Raw genomic sequence first — 14,583 nt, 5'->3', positions numbered from 1 at the left:
GGCATACTTTCCTTGCTGATACCTATAGTCAGATTGAAGTTGAGGAGCATTCAAAAGTTGGCATGATAAACAGGCTGTGCTCTACTGTCAACGGATACACTCAGAACATACTTTTCCAATATATAAAAGCACAGTCACTAAATGAGCAGTCCCCCTTTTGGTAAATGTTTTGAAGCAGCCCTTCAGGAGTTGTAAACATTTCCCAGAGTGAGTCTTAAAAATAATCAGATACATTGCATCTCTAAGAGGTGTCTTGCCATACATAAAATTCTCAGATTAACACTTTTGCTCATTCTCCACTCATATTGACATTCCTGCCTTTCAAATGTGCTGCTTCACAGCTCTGCTGGGTGAACGTGCTGCACGCTTCTGGTTTCCAGGACTTCCACTGGTGTCCATGGGAGCTCAGTTTAACGTTCAAGGACCTTATGTCTAAGTGGCACTGTTGATTGTGTGCGTGGGAAGAACAGAGCTGGAACTTGGGGAAAAGATTATAGTCTGGTTAGTCAGTTCCTGGGCCTGACTGCAGTTAGTATAGCTTCCCTGCACATGGAACAACGACCCCTGTCATATAAATAAAATGTGGGCTGGATACGCTTTCAGCTGCAAGCTTTCTGTACAACTCTACTGCCATTACTAGGATCAAATGTGACTTTTTCTGACAGTCATTTTGTTTTGGGATTTAAAAGTTCTTGCAGCAATACTGTTCAAGTATTGCTTCCCCTCGTCCCCTTGTGATAGTTTTGCCATTGCTGGTGTGTGCTGCCTTCCCAGTTTAGTTGTCAAAGCTGTTTGTGGTGGTTGCAATGTGGGCTGGGTTGGAACCAAAGAAATTTTTTTTCCAAGATGGAGTAAAACCAGTAGCACTTGTACATGAACATACAGGCACAATGTGACACTTTAATGAGTTACATTGTATGAAGTTCGATATTAATCAAGAACATCCAGGGAAAATAGGTCATGATGAAATAAATTCGCATTTTATCAAGGATCCAGTATTAACCTTATTTACCTCTGATGGATATATTCCTTTGTTTCTGTGTATGAGTTGATTGCTTTTCAACACAGTAAATGACAAGAACTCAACACCAAATAAAGGTTATCTTAGTTATAAAATAGCAATAGTATTTTCTTGTGTAATAGCTATAGTATTTTCTCTTGATCAAATTTTACTTATGCTTTCTCTCAGTAACTGAGAATGTAGCTGTATTTAATGACATGGTCTTCTTGTTCCTCATGAGTACAGCACACAGTTAATCTGCTCTGATTTTAGCTAGTGTACACCACCATTGAAATCTGGTTTCATTAGATCTGATACATATCCATCAAACTACCATCTCCCTATTTATGTTTATATTTATGTTCATGTTTATATTTATATTTATGTTTATGTTTATATTTATATATTTATATTAAAAAATCTTTGATTTTGGTTGGCTGGTAATAGAAGAAGAATCAAATGAAACATGGAATGTGGTATGGCTCAATAATAATTAAGGTTGAAGACCAGCTAGATGTATTGTTGCAATTCATAGTAATCTCATCTATTGTCATATTTCTCTATCAACTGAAAAAATCTCTTTTGGTTTTGGGCATTGCTAAAAAGCATATACAAATGAATGGTTGAATGCAAATTTTTATAAACATTTAAAACATTTGAATTTAAATCAACATTTAAAATCATTTCCGTGCTTCAAAGTAGTAGTACTTCCAAAAGCTTTATCTTAGTACCTTACTACATTAAAATGCTGAATTAAATTCCATTAGGGCTAACAATTAGATTTAAATCTTTTTTCATATACATTTTGAAATTTTGACAGGTCAAATCAGATGATACCATATGTGCTGTTGGCTTAGCTTAGCTGATGCTATCGTATTCCAAGAGGATAACCACTAGATGAATGCCATGAGATTTAAGGAATGCAGAATAGTTCCTGGTTTTAGCCTACCTCATTTTAAGGGCTCCCTCCATATGATTACTAAGATCCTTGGGGCATAAAACAGGATAACGCCAAACTAAACTAAACTAAACCAAACTGTATTTTTGTAACCTACCAGAAAGATGAGCCTTCCAATCAGTTTTGCAGTATACTTCTGATTATATTAAATCAGCACTGTAGGAGTGACATATCAGTCCATTCCAATGTCAAAATCTGAAAGTATTTATGATCTAAATGAGATCTAGTTTCAAATATACTTTCTTTTCACAGTCTACACATAAAATATACTGACAGTGGCAGCCAGCTTCATTGCAAGGTGTTTGTACATTCCTGTTTGATTTTCAGAAAGAGACTAGATAGACTATAACATCCTTCTCATTGCTATTGTAAACTATTTGGTGATTTAACCTTTTATTAATTATCAATATCTGAATAGTGTATAATAGAGTAGATAAAAATGTTATTAGAGTTGGTGGTCTCTCTGTTATTGTTCATCTAGACACTATGGAAAATAGCTACATTATGAATCATTGTATGAAACATTTGTTAATACATGTTATTGAATTGCCCATGGAACCTGGCTGGATTGCAGCACTATTCTTTTCCTACCCATTATCAATAAAATCCCACAGAGATCTTGGTAGACTTTTAGTGACTTGACAGATAATTAAATAAGGTTTCTCTCAAATCTGAAGTGGACTTTGGTTAAATAACTTCTTCTAGCACCTTCATTCGTACTTACACTGTATTATTAAGTGACAAAGTTTAATAGTTCAGAAACTTTTCCTGTCTAGAACACAAGCACTTTATTCAAACTAGAACATTAGAAACACAAAACATCATACATGGGCACTGAAGCAATGTCACAAATAGAATGCACAATTACTTTAATGGAATGTCACTAAATGTATATCATCTCATCACTAATACAATCTCATTTTTATATCTAGAACATATTAAATTAGTCACACAGACCCCACTTTATCAAGTCTGCACATAAATCTGGAATTTTAACAGCTCCAAGTTGACAACTAACAGTAAATGTCCTGAATTTTTTCAGACAGAAAAACAGTGGATAGGTTTTAGCAGTTACATAGATGCTAAATCCAACAAGTTCCTCAGCAGAAAAAAAAAACAACTATCCTGTCTTTTGGAAGCCTGGAAATTCAGAAAGTATCCTAGTCCTCAATGAGCTCAAATCAAGGTCTTTCAAAAGTGAAATGCTTATTTTCACTTTGTAGAGTGCTTTGGTGTTTAAGATACTTCCTACAGAAAGACAGTTCTGGATTCAGAACAAAGTTTTGAATATGATTTTCCAACATCATGAGTTCTTTAGGCAGCAGGATACAGAACCTTGAACCTTTGGGGGTTTTTTAATTTCTTTTTTTTTTTTTCTTTTTAATATTTGTTGGTTTTGCTCTAGACTTGCGAATATTTAAATTTTATGAAATGTGCAACTGTCCTACCATGCAAAAGAGCTATGTCAGAGTAGTTAGTGCACTAGTTGTGAGGACACACATTTGAATAGGTTCGTGACCACTCAGTTTTGCATCTGATCTTTTTGGAAAGGCTGTGCCTGTTCCTACAGGAAGATTCTGTAATCAATAGTTTCCAATTATGAAGTATCTCAGCAGAAATTCTTGTTGCTGCTCTACTTTGAGTAACTTTGTGAAGGAGCTAATAATGACTGTGAAATTTGTTCTAAAGAACTGAAAAATCAGTAAATAGCCCTGGTAGAAAAAATAGATGTGTGAATAATCATCTTTATGTTTTATTCTGTACCACTAGTTAAAAGATTCTCTGGTTCCAGCCCCCCTGTCATGGGCTGAATGACCCATTATGTGCCCAGTGGTCCTGCTTATATTTGCTACATATGATTTAGTGTGTATAATATAATCAGTAAGCTACATAGTTGTCTCTTAAGTCAGCCACAAAACGTATGGTAGAGCTTCAAACAAAGCACAGTTAAATGTCTTTTTTCATATTATAATTTCACCAGAGGCTACTGGCCTTATGCAGAGTTCAGTTTGGTGAGGCAATTCTGCTGTGAAGGTTGAACTATGCTGAAAACATCCTTCTGGATATCGCACCTGGGTAGGTCAGAGGTACCTGGTACCTGGACGTAGCTTTGTCTGGGTTCTATGCCCTGATATTACCATTAAACCAGTTTCAGGGTGAGGCCTTTATTTTTCCATAAAATGTGATTGTTATCACAAAAGGAATTAAAAGTATTGCAATGGATTGTTGAAAAATTATCTATTCCTTTATATAGCCAGGTCACCTACATGTGAGCATATGGTTGCAGCAAGCCTGGTATTGTAGTCACAGTAGCTGCAGAAAAAATTTTGCTTCTTCCCACCCACTTCCTGACAAAGAAATATCCCACTGTGTCTTTTTTCTGTTTAGGATTCATTGCTAAGGCTGGCACTCCAAAAAAGGGGAAAGCAGTGAAGTTATTTTAATTTATCCTTCTACATAAAAAATAGACAGTGCTTTCATAAACAGGAAGAAATAAGCAGCATTAGGAAACACATCTGGACTAAGTGCATTTTCTGGAAATACTTATGCTCTGCTCCTTGGATTTGTGATAGTACCAATATTCAGCCTACATAGTTGGAAGGAAAGCGGGCTTATGTCATTTGCTTCATTATGAGGTGAAGGCTGGTCTGTTCCAAACCCAAAAATATTTGTTCTTCAGGACAATTTGATGATTTCTAGGATAGAAGTACTATCCATTTGTATGGCTTGTATGTGTATGGCCTTATTTTTTTTGTACATCTAAGACATCTCTTCAGTTTCAGGAGGGGTCCACACTACACAATGGTTTAAAGGACTTTTAAAAATTATTTATTGTATATAGCACTCTATGTATGGGAAGCATATCACAAATAATATCAGTCAGAAAGGGCATGTTAATGGAGCTGATTTCTTTGATGTAATTACATTACATATTGGGTATAACTGAGCTAATGAAATTACTGTTTTATAACAATTAGACTCCTCAAATCTCATTAACTACTTTTAGAACATTGTCCTTTGATTCAGTTGTGCTGGGAAGGGCTGTAGCCACTGTACCTTTGTGAAAAGACTGGCTTGGCTGCTAGTGACACTATGAGTATAAACTTCTAAAAGATCTGTTTCATTTGATATTGAAATCATATTCACTTGAAAGTGATTTTAATAAAAAACTGAGCTATGTTTAGGTAGAAATGCCATTCAGCTGTTGTATTTTATACTTCTTTCCACTCAACATCCTCAGAAACATGCCAGTTACGATGTACTGCTGTATTATTTGCAAGAATTAATGTGTGCTGGACAACTGTATTTTTCCTAAGTAATCCTGGAACCAGGCTCTTTTCTGCTTGAGACTCAGAGCTGTAACCACTGCAGCAGTACAACCACCTTCCAACATTGAATTCATTGCAGTGACTTTAATCTATGTCTTTGTAAACTGTTCTTTTAATGTAGTTTTGTAAATAGTGAGAAGTATGTTTCTTCTTGGTGGGGTTCTCTCTCCCCATGCCCCATTCTATACCCCGACTTCTTTGCTGTGTGTTCTCCCTGTATGGTCTTGAAAATCTCTTCTGACTTAGTCTGTGGTTAGCAACAGGAAGACTTTGTGTGTGATAAAGGCTCCCTCACAAGCTAAAACTAAATAAGACTTGGGTTGAGCAAAATGTCAGTGTCTTGCAAAATACTCGCTCTGGCCACCAAGGCAAACATCCTTTTGGTTCCAAAGTGCAAACCTCAGAAATTCCATTTTTCCTCCTCATTTCACTTCTTTTTCCTCCTCCCTACTCACTTCTTAGTACCTTTTTATGGAAGCAACCTCTCTTTTCTAAAAAAATAAGGCTCTTGCTGTCCTTTGCCCTGTTATTGCCATTACTCTACAACATGCTGGCTGGGAGAGCATCCCTCTTACAGATTCTGGAGGCAGGACAAGGAGGAGACCAGAAAGCAGTTGTGAAGTTTGCTTGTGCCTCACAACAATGCCCAAACTGGGAAGCATGTACTCAGAGGAGGAGATAAATAATAGTAAAGCTGGTGCTCTGACAACGGTATTTTAGGATGCTGTTACTATAAAGAATTTGACGATACTAAATGGGACTTCGCCTTAATCTGTCACTATATAAAACTGTCATTAGTTACATTCACAAGTACTTAAACACCTCCAAACAAAATGAGTTAAACATCGTCTCATCGCTTTTTAATGGTTTTACAATTTTAGTTTTAAGAGGGTGGTAGTTACTGCTAGCTTGTTGGAGTCTGCTGGTCATGATAACACTGATCTCAGAGAAATGTTTTCTTGGGCTTGTAGAGACTTTTTGAGATCTTTTTTTTGTTTTTCCAAGTTCTTGTCCTTTGAATTGGTTAATGGAGGCTGCATATGGGTATGAGATAGATATTGGTTAAATCTCTGTCAGCTCTTTCAGTTCCTGTCTAATTTAGGATCTGAATACTAGCCCCAACTCCATTAACACTGAAATCATCAAAGGTGTGTTATTTTGGACCACCTAACTTTACATTAGTTTTGTAATCTGTCCCTCATGATCTCCTTGAAGCACCTGACTGTTAAACTCAGACATGTAATGGTTAATCTAATAATGTTTAAATAGTTTATGTCTTAATAAAATTGGTTATGTATCTTGGACAATCTCAGCCCTACCACCAGTCCCAAGACAGCACTGTAATTCAGCACTCACTCTGAATGCCCTACTGACAAAGACATGCCCACCTGCACTCTGCATTTGTAAACTGCCAACATGCCAGTGCTGAAGCAGTCAAAATTTGCTGCAGCTTCCTTGCTTTTTTTGGACTCTGAAAGGAACAGTCTGAAGGCCAGATTTGTTTGGTATTTTCTGAGTTTTCTCAGAATACAATTTGAATCAATCACCTCTCTTTTTTTTCTTTTTTAAAATATGATTAGATTCCAACCCCTTATTTTTCCATTATGTTACTGAGCTAGAGTTTCATTAACCAGGATTGGAATAACCCCATATTGTCTCTCTGAACTTGACAGTTCACATCTTAAATTTATACAATTATTTTAAAGCACAATAAAAATACACTATGTTGCACTTTAAAAGCTGATCTCACCATCTTCAGTTTAGCTTGTTTTTCCCTCACTTTACCCATGCCCCCATTCCCATGGTGGATTGAAACCAGGCTTTCTGGCTGCAGCCTTTTGAGATCTGAATTTGATCAGTGATAGGACATTGGAATGTCTGATTTGAAGTATGAGAGATTTATGGCAATCAATGTTAGTGCATGCAATGTCACGCCATCCTGTTTTGCAAGTTATCTACTGCCTCTCTCTTCTCCCTAACCATTCCACTCCACTTACACCTTACTGTACAACAGACTACTTGAAATCTCGTCTCAAACGAGGGTGGGTTTGTTTAATGATTCATTCAAATACGTAATAACTGTGATCAAAGCATATTTCACAAATTGAAATTCATCGCACTTTTTGTGTTGGCCCATGAACAATAAACTATTTCTTGCAGGGAGCCCTAGTAGAGCTTAGTGAAAGTTCAGAACTTAATTTCTCTTCAGTGCCTTTTTGGGGTGTAGTAAATGATTTCATACAGACTTTCTGGCTCTATGTGAACTTTCCTTTTGGCACAAGTTTACTTAAAAATAAAAATGTAGAACAGACAGTAGCTGCGCTCCATAAACCATTCTACTATTTCAAGTTGATTTTTAATACTACGTCTAAACTGACAGAAAGAAAAAGCTTGGCAAGTGTGTTGATAAATTATCTGTGATGCTTTTAATTTATAATGAAGATTGTGATTCACCTTTAAGCACGGAATCATATTAGCAATTGGCAACTTGAAAACATATTTTCATTCCTGTTGACTTTCCTATAGCCTGTACATGGAGTAAGTAAAAAGTGTGCCAGTCAGTAAGAGAGCTTGTGGGGTTTTTCTTTTTCTTGCTGTAATATTATATGTGTACATGTAAAATTTAGCTCAGTGGGAGCAGTTTGTTTATGACAGAAATCTGTTTCAAAGGGCTTTTAAACATGGGTTTTATCTCACGTAGTGTGAGTGTATCTGGTTTTGCTGTCACAGAGATTCTTATAATATGCTCATGGCATAAAGAATGAAGCTCCTTTTATGAAATACGAGAAAGATTCCACAAAATCGATAGTGGAAGAAAATCAATTTACTGAGTAATAGATCACTTCAAAATATGCCAAAAAGCTCTGAATTATTTGAGGGACATGACCTTGCTGTCCTTTTATTGTCCCAGAGGATGATGAAAGTGAGAGAGTTAACTTCATGTATGCTGATATTTATCATCAACACTGATATAATCTTACATTAAAAAAGAGCAAACAAGCAGCCTTACACTACACCACATCCTCCAAGATGAGTTTCTAGTGTTGGCCAAACCTTCCAGATTAGTTGCAACAAAGGGAAAACCTTAACTATTTTTAAGAACACACATGACAGCATTGAAGGAACTTGCTGCCTCTTCACAAGGTAAGCACAAAACATGATGGAACAAAATATAAGGCACTCTGGAACACAAAGTAGAATGTAATTTTTTTAAATGGTCTTTTGGGTGTCTCTATAGGAATGGTCTTTGAGAAAGGTACAGCATAGGTCTGGTGTGACTGGATTTACTGTTCAGTGAAGCTGTTGGTACAGTGAAGTCCCAGAAATTCCAGATGTTTTTAGGATACACTCACAGGCCAGATGGAAATGTGGTTGTAGACTATGTGGGTAGGCAAGGATCCTCAGAGTTATTATTATTAAGCTTTGCCAAAACTTTTCACAGAGGATCCAGAAAGCAAGATTAAAGACAGGGCTCTTCAAGCTGGTTTCTAGCAGTGGTGTTGACCCACCTTTACAGGAACCTCTGCTATGAACAAGCCTTCACCACTGTTTTTTTTTCTGTCTGAAACCAAGAAAGATTAATTTAATCATAGTGGAAGTCCTGTTTTCTGGAGGAGCCATGAGGCCCTCTTTCCCCTTCCCTATGCAGAGGTGACAGTCCTGCCACTTCATGTCTGAGACTGTGTAACATGAAAGGGTGAAGCTTCGGGTTTGTACTGGGAGATTTGGAAGTAAGGGAGCACATAAACTGGTGTTTCTCTCCAGAACATTGAACTATGAAGGTTAGAAGCAGATACTTTAATTGACACTTTGGTACTTTGAATACACGCAGAGATAAAGCCAAGCTAAACGTTAAGGCTAAGATTCTAATCAGCTGCTATCCGTTTGCAAATTGTATGTTTAATTTACAAGCAGTACGTTTTTCCCTCTGCTGACACTGAAGGAAGTTTGCATGTGCTGACAGCTTTAAGCCGTTGAGTTTGTATTTGATTCTAGGATTTACGAGTGAACTCTCCAGACCCTTTTCTGAATGTTTTACACTTCAGTTTGTGAGTGTGATTTGCCATGGAAAGATCTATAGAATTAAAGAGGGGGGACACTTTTGAGAAGGCTTTTAATTGCATTCAGAAGTCAAGTGTCTGTTAGAAGATGATTACTTTTGTGGAATAAAACTGTGTCCCTTTTGTGAAGACTCTGCTGTAGTTGCTTTTCTAATTTTGACTTGTAGTGAAATGTTCAAGGGTGGACTATCATTTACTGAGCTTTAGTTATTTTACTTGAATGTTTAGTGTGTTTTAACAGCACAATGGTGCACTTGCTGTAAGAGCTAATGCCATTACTAGTTCACAACATGAAGTTGCTTGTTTATTTTCCTCTTAATTTATTTGAATGATGTAATCTGTGCTGTTGCCTTTGGCCTGTGTTTACCAACCTTAGTGCAGCTCTTTCAGATGTTGTAAATCACAGTGGCTTTAGTAGTACATGCAATTAAAAACCATATCTGAATGTATCTTAGTTGTAGGTGTAAATTGTACCTACTAGGGTATAATGTGACCGCTTAGGTCACAGAAGAAAGTTTGTTCAATCTGTTTCAGGTGGTTAATCTCAAAATGCCACCTCTAGGATCCTTCTTCTAGATTGTCAATCTCTTCTCCTTCTATTTTGTGTTGATAAGTCTACTGACACATGTGGTGGACACAACTGCCTACTTGCACTACTTATGCTCTGCTGGGTTACCCTGTGTCTGACCTCTGTCTTGGCTAAACTAGCCTTGCCAGCCTCAGTAGCCATAATCTGCTGCCTTTTACATGAGTTCATGCAGTCACAGGAAAACTCTAGTCAGGCAACCATCTTTTCTGTATAAATCCCTACTTGTCTACTGCAGTGCTCTTTACTGAGGCATCGGTCAAATAATTGACTGTTCTTTTAAACTCATCAGCTAAGCAGGACTTCAAGACATGTTTATGGTCCATCTAGGTTTATTCTTGCTAAGGAGCTGCCTTAACTTATTTCACCAGCTGAAGTTGTCCATTGTACCCCTAATTTTATTGATATTTGTTTGGACAACAGAAACGAAGCTGATTGGGTGGTGCTTGCATAGTCTGAGTCACTAGAAGGTACCAGTGAGCGGCTGCGACACAAGGAAGGACTAGAGGTCTCTCCAGAGAAAAGTCTGGGGCTATATACAGAGCTTACTACAGTAAGGCCCTTATCCCTGTTTGAAAGTTGTATATCCTTCTCCAATAGAGAAATAAATACAAATAATAACACCTTCCCCTCATACTCTCTGAGCTTCATGTTTTTGATATATTAACATAGTAAGGCTTTGGCAAGTACTTTTTTCCATGTTTTCCACTGTTATTTTTTTTTCTGCAAAGATTATAAATAGATATTGCATATTTTTGAAGTACTATATAGCCAAGTAACAGAAATCCTTAATTATTTATGCAGGGACTAACTGGCAAAGTGAAGGCAAAGGCTGTGACTGAGGTCCTTGTGCATATCAGATGCAAAGCGTGCTTGGAACAGTTCCACATAGACAAAGACATACGCACAGCTCAGCTCACCTACCTCTGGCACACAAGCCCAGGTGGATTTATTCTCCTAGTATGTATGACTCTTATTAATGCTATTAAACATTATTGCTCCAAACAAGATGAAAATATGCCCTGAAGCTAGCAGTTTAACATTTATTTCCAAACTTATTTTGGGGTTTTTTTTGGAACATAGAAGAGAAATATCTCTCATTTCCCAGGTGGACTAAAGGCAAACAATATAAACTTTGTATTTTAGTGTTAAAAATGTAAACACAGATGAAATGTACTTCAGAGCTCTTTTTGCCAGAGCTTTTCTTGGATGATTTCCATCAATGTACTTATTGTAATTATTTTCCAAATGTTACCCATGTGATTCTCATTTGCTACATGTTTAATTCCGTACCTTAAATTGGGGCACTCAGGTATTACTAAAGATAGCAGACACCTAAGATTTGTAGGTTCAACATGCATAATGGCCCCAGAGCGGTCACATACTGTTCATGTACTCTTATATGAACTACAACAAGAACTGGTTTAAATTCTGCGTGTGGATTCAGTCTTGTGCCTTTTGAAGCCAAAAGCAGATGTTATCCATGGCATGATACTTCATGTATAAAATTAACATTTAAAATTTACTCTTTTTAATTTATTTTTGGTATTCCACGTGCAAAAGCCTAAGGGTTCCCATCAAAAGTAGCTAAAACAAGTCATTAAAGATCAAAGCAACTGCAGTATAATTAGGGCTACCATTGATGTTATCCTCATCATCTACTTCTCTTATTCTTTTTATTCTAGTCACCAGCCACAAATAAACATTGTCTCTCAAATACAGGTTAAAAGCCAAAACTTGTCATCTTAGACTAGGTGTGGCTTTATACCAACAATAATCATTTTGAAGATAACACCCCTTTTACTTATCTTTGTTCTATGGTTAAATCACTTCACTGAATTTATGCTAGCAGTAAAATGCAGAGTCTGTCCACTAAAATGTCTTCATCCTGCATGAGTGTGGCCTTTCTCCTTCTCTTTCACCTCCTCTCCTAATTTAGAAATGTCTAGTTGGATCACAATGCTATTGGCAGGTTATCTGGCAGTTGGGAATGCTTTAATGCTGACACCAAGGTGACTTTCTTGTAATCCCAAAAGAACATTAAAAAGAATCCTAGAAAAGGTCCAGCCCCGGCCAAAATATTAAATGCAAATCATCTCTATCCTTTTTAGGCTATATCTCAAGACAGCATATGATTTCCTCTTGTGACGTTTGAATGTCTTTTCATACCTTTGGACATCTTGTAATTTCTTGGAAAATATTCTACACACTACTTTTTTTGTTTAATAAATCTTCAGTTTGTGTCAGAATATCTTTCTAATTTTATGAAATACAATATGCTGCCTCATTTATTAAGGCAGAGGGTATAAAACAGAAGAGCCAATGGATCATATTAGTCAAAAAGTGACTGTTTCCATCACTATCCCCTACATCCCTTTCAGTGCAAGAGGCAGAGGGCAGCCTTGCGTTTCTTTATTTTCTGTCCTCCTTGGCTTTACTTTATGACTTAATTCCAAATGTTATGAGACACAAGGTGAGTTATTCAAAGCTATTTATTAGCCTGTTAATCTGAAATGCTTTTGCTCCTTGGCCAAGTTTTATAGGAACCCACAAAACATTGAAGTACCTCACAGGCAGTGTACCACCTTTGTAGATGACATCAGTGAAACAGGACTTGATTTTTCAATATATCTTTAAACATATTTTTCTAACAAGTACACATTCTTACGTGTATTTTCTTTCACTTAAATCAGCCAAGTTATATGCAGTCATGATTTATGTCTCCCAAAGGATCTTAAGAATTTAGAATCTATAAGCCTGATCCTACAGTCTTTAGTCAGGCAAAATGCCTGAAATAAGCCAGGGGATATATAAGGCTTCATATAACGTTTGGCCATGAAGAAAAACACCATTAACAACAGCAATTATAGGTATGAAAGATGAGCTTTGCCTCATATCTAAAACTGAAGAAGTAATATTTAAGGTACATTTTAACTTATTCTACACATACATCTTTCACCAGTTTCCTTGATGGACTCTATCTTTTCAGCAAGGGTCATCTACTCCATCATAGAGGGCATTTGTACACGAACATTGGCATATCTTTATGAGCATTTTAGCTAGGACCAGGAGAGTGAGCACTGCTGAGGAGACTCATCCCCACTCTCCATCAGCCCCCAACGCAGAGTGCTCTCCCAGCACACAGACAGGCTCTGGCTTTCGAGCTAAGCCAAGCCAGATAATATGCTCCAGAAGCTGAACAAATGCAGCCTCACCATTCACTGGCATTTGTTCCACATGGCCAGACTATAGCTCATCTGAACCAACCCCCCCTTCCTCCTGAGAACAGATATAGTTTGGAAATCACTCAGGACTGGCCGTTTTGCTCTCCAGATCCACTCACGTTGGGCCACACAGCTCACCAGGGTAGGTACAGCAACATATCATGTTCCTCATGATCCTACTACAAAGCAGACTGTAACTGCAGCCTCAGCAACTAACCCACATGTCTGCTGCACATCTGTGTGGTGAAGACATCTGCAACATGTTTTTGGGGGGGTGGTTGTTTTTTTTTAAACTGCTATCAGCAAATCTTGAAGCTGGAGTTATGGTTTTCTGTTGTCAAATGTAATTTCATTCGAAATTGGCAATTTCATTCTGTTGCATCTATCTACCCATCTCAGTCAGTATCTCAAACTACCATGATGTCAGTGTTTTATACCAAATCATATGTTATCTGACAATCTCTTTCTTACCTGGAAAACTGCCGCATTCTTATGATGGCAAGATTCACTAAAACCAACATAATTTGGGCTTGTCAGCTGATAAGTTTCAGTGATATATGTCGAAGGTGCAGTCTCAGAGCAGCTTGAGCAGATTGAAATCCAGGCTGCCCCTGATAAGCCTGTCAAGGATTATGGGGCAAGGAATGGAGTGGGGATGAAGCCTGGACCACAGTAATTCAGACTCACATAGTTCTATACTGCAGTGGAACTGCAGGCTTGTGTAAATGGAGTGACACTGATTTACAGCCACTGAGAACATGGCCTGTAAAATTTAAGAATCTTGTCTGGTACCTATTTCAGAAAGCACTCACTCCATACTCAGCATGAACCATTACAGAATTGGGACTGTTTAAGTTAATGAAATGAATTGTGATACAGTTCTTAAAACAAGCAAAAAATCTTTGAATGGAATCTTTTTCCTGGTTCATCTCCCTCTTACCCCTTTTTCCTCTGGGTGAAAAGTTCACATTGTAACATGACAACAGAGCACTAGCAAAAGGCAAGAGAGAGATGGCTTCATGTACTGTTTTGGAAGTTCCCTAAAGTGAAAAATGATCTTGAGGATGAAGATTCCTCAATGCCTTAAGGTAAAGTACATTCTCTAAAAATGATGCCTAAGCACCTTTTTTTTTCTATCTGTAACATTTTTAGCATAGTAAGATTACAGGCACTTTAGTAAAGATTTGCTAGGAGATATAACAGTCAAATCTTTCCATAAATTATCAGCACAAAAAAAGCAGCCTTTTACTAGAAATTGATTTAACACTAACAAAATTGTTCTTATCTTAATGAGTTAATTTGGTGTTCAAGTGCGTATCTTATACATTTCCTTGGGGCTTTAATAGATTCTAAAAATACCTGTAATGGATATCTAAAGTGAATTGTCTCTCTCCCATAGCATAGAAACATTAGGTCTATGTCTGA

This window comes from Pezoporus occidentalis, unplaced genomic scaffold (assembly GCF_034315485.1).
Source record: "Pezoporus occidentalis ecotype Australia unplaced genomic scaffold, CSIRO_AGI_Poc_V1 ctg4, whole genome shotgun sequence".
NCBI classification, from domain to species: Eukaryota; Metazoa; Chordata; class Aves; order Psittaciformes; family Psittacidae; genus Pezoporus; species Pezoporus occidentalis.
Note: the sequence above shows the minus strand (reverse complement) of the source record.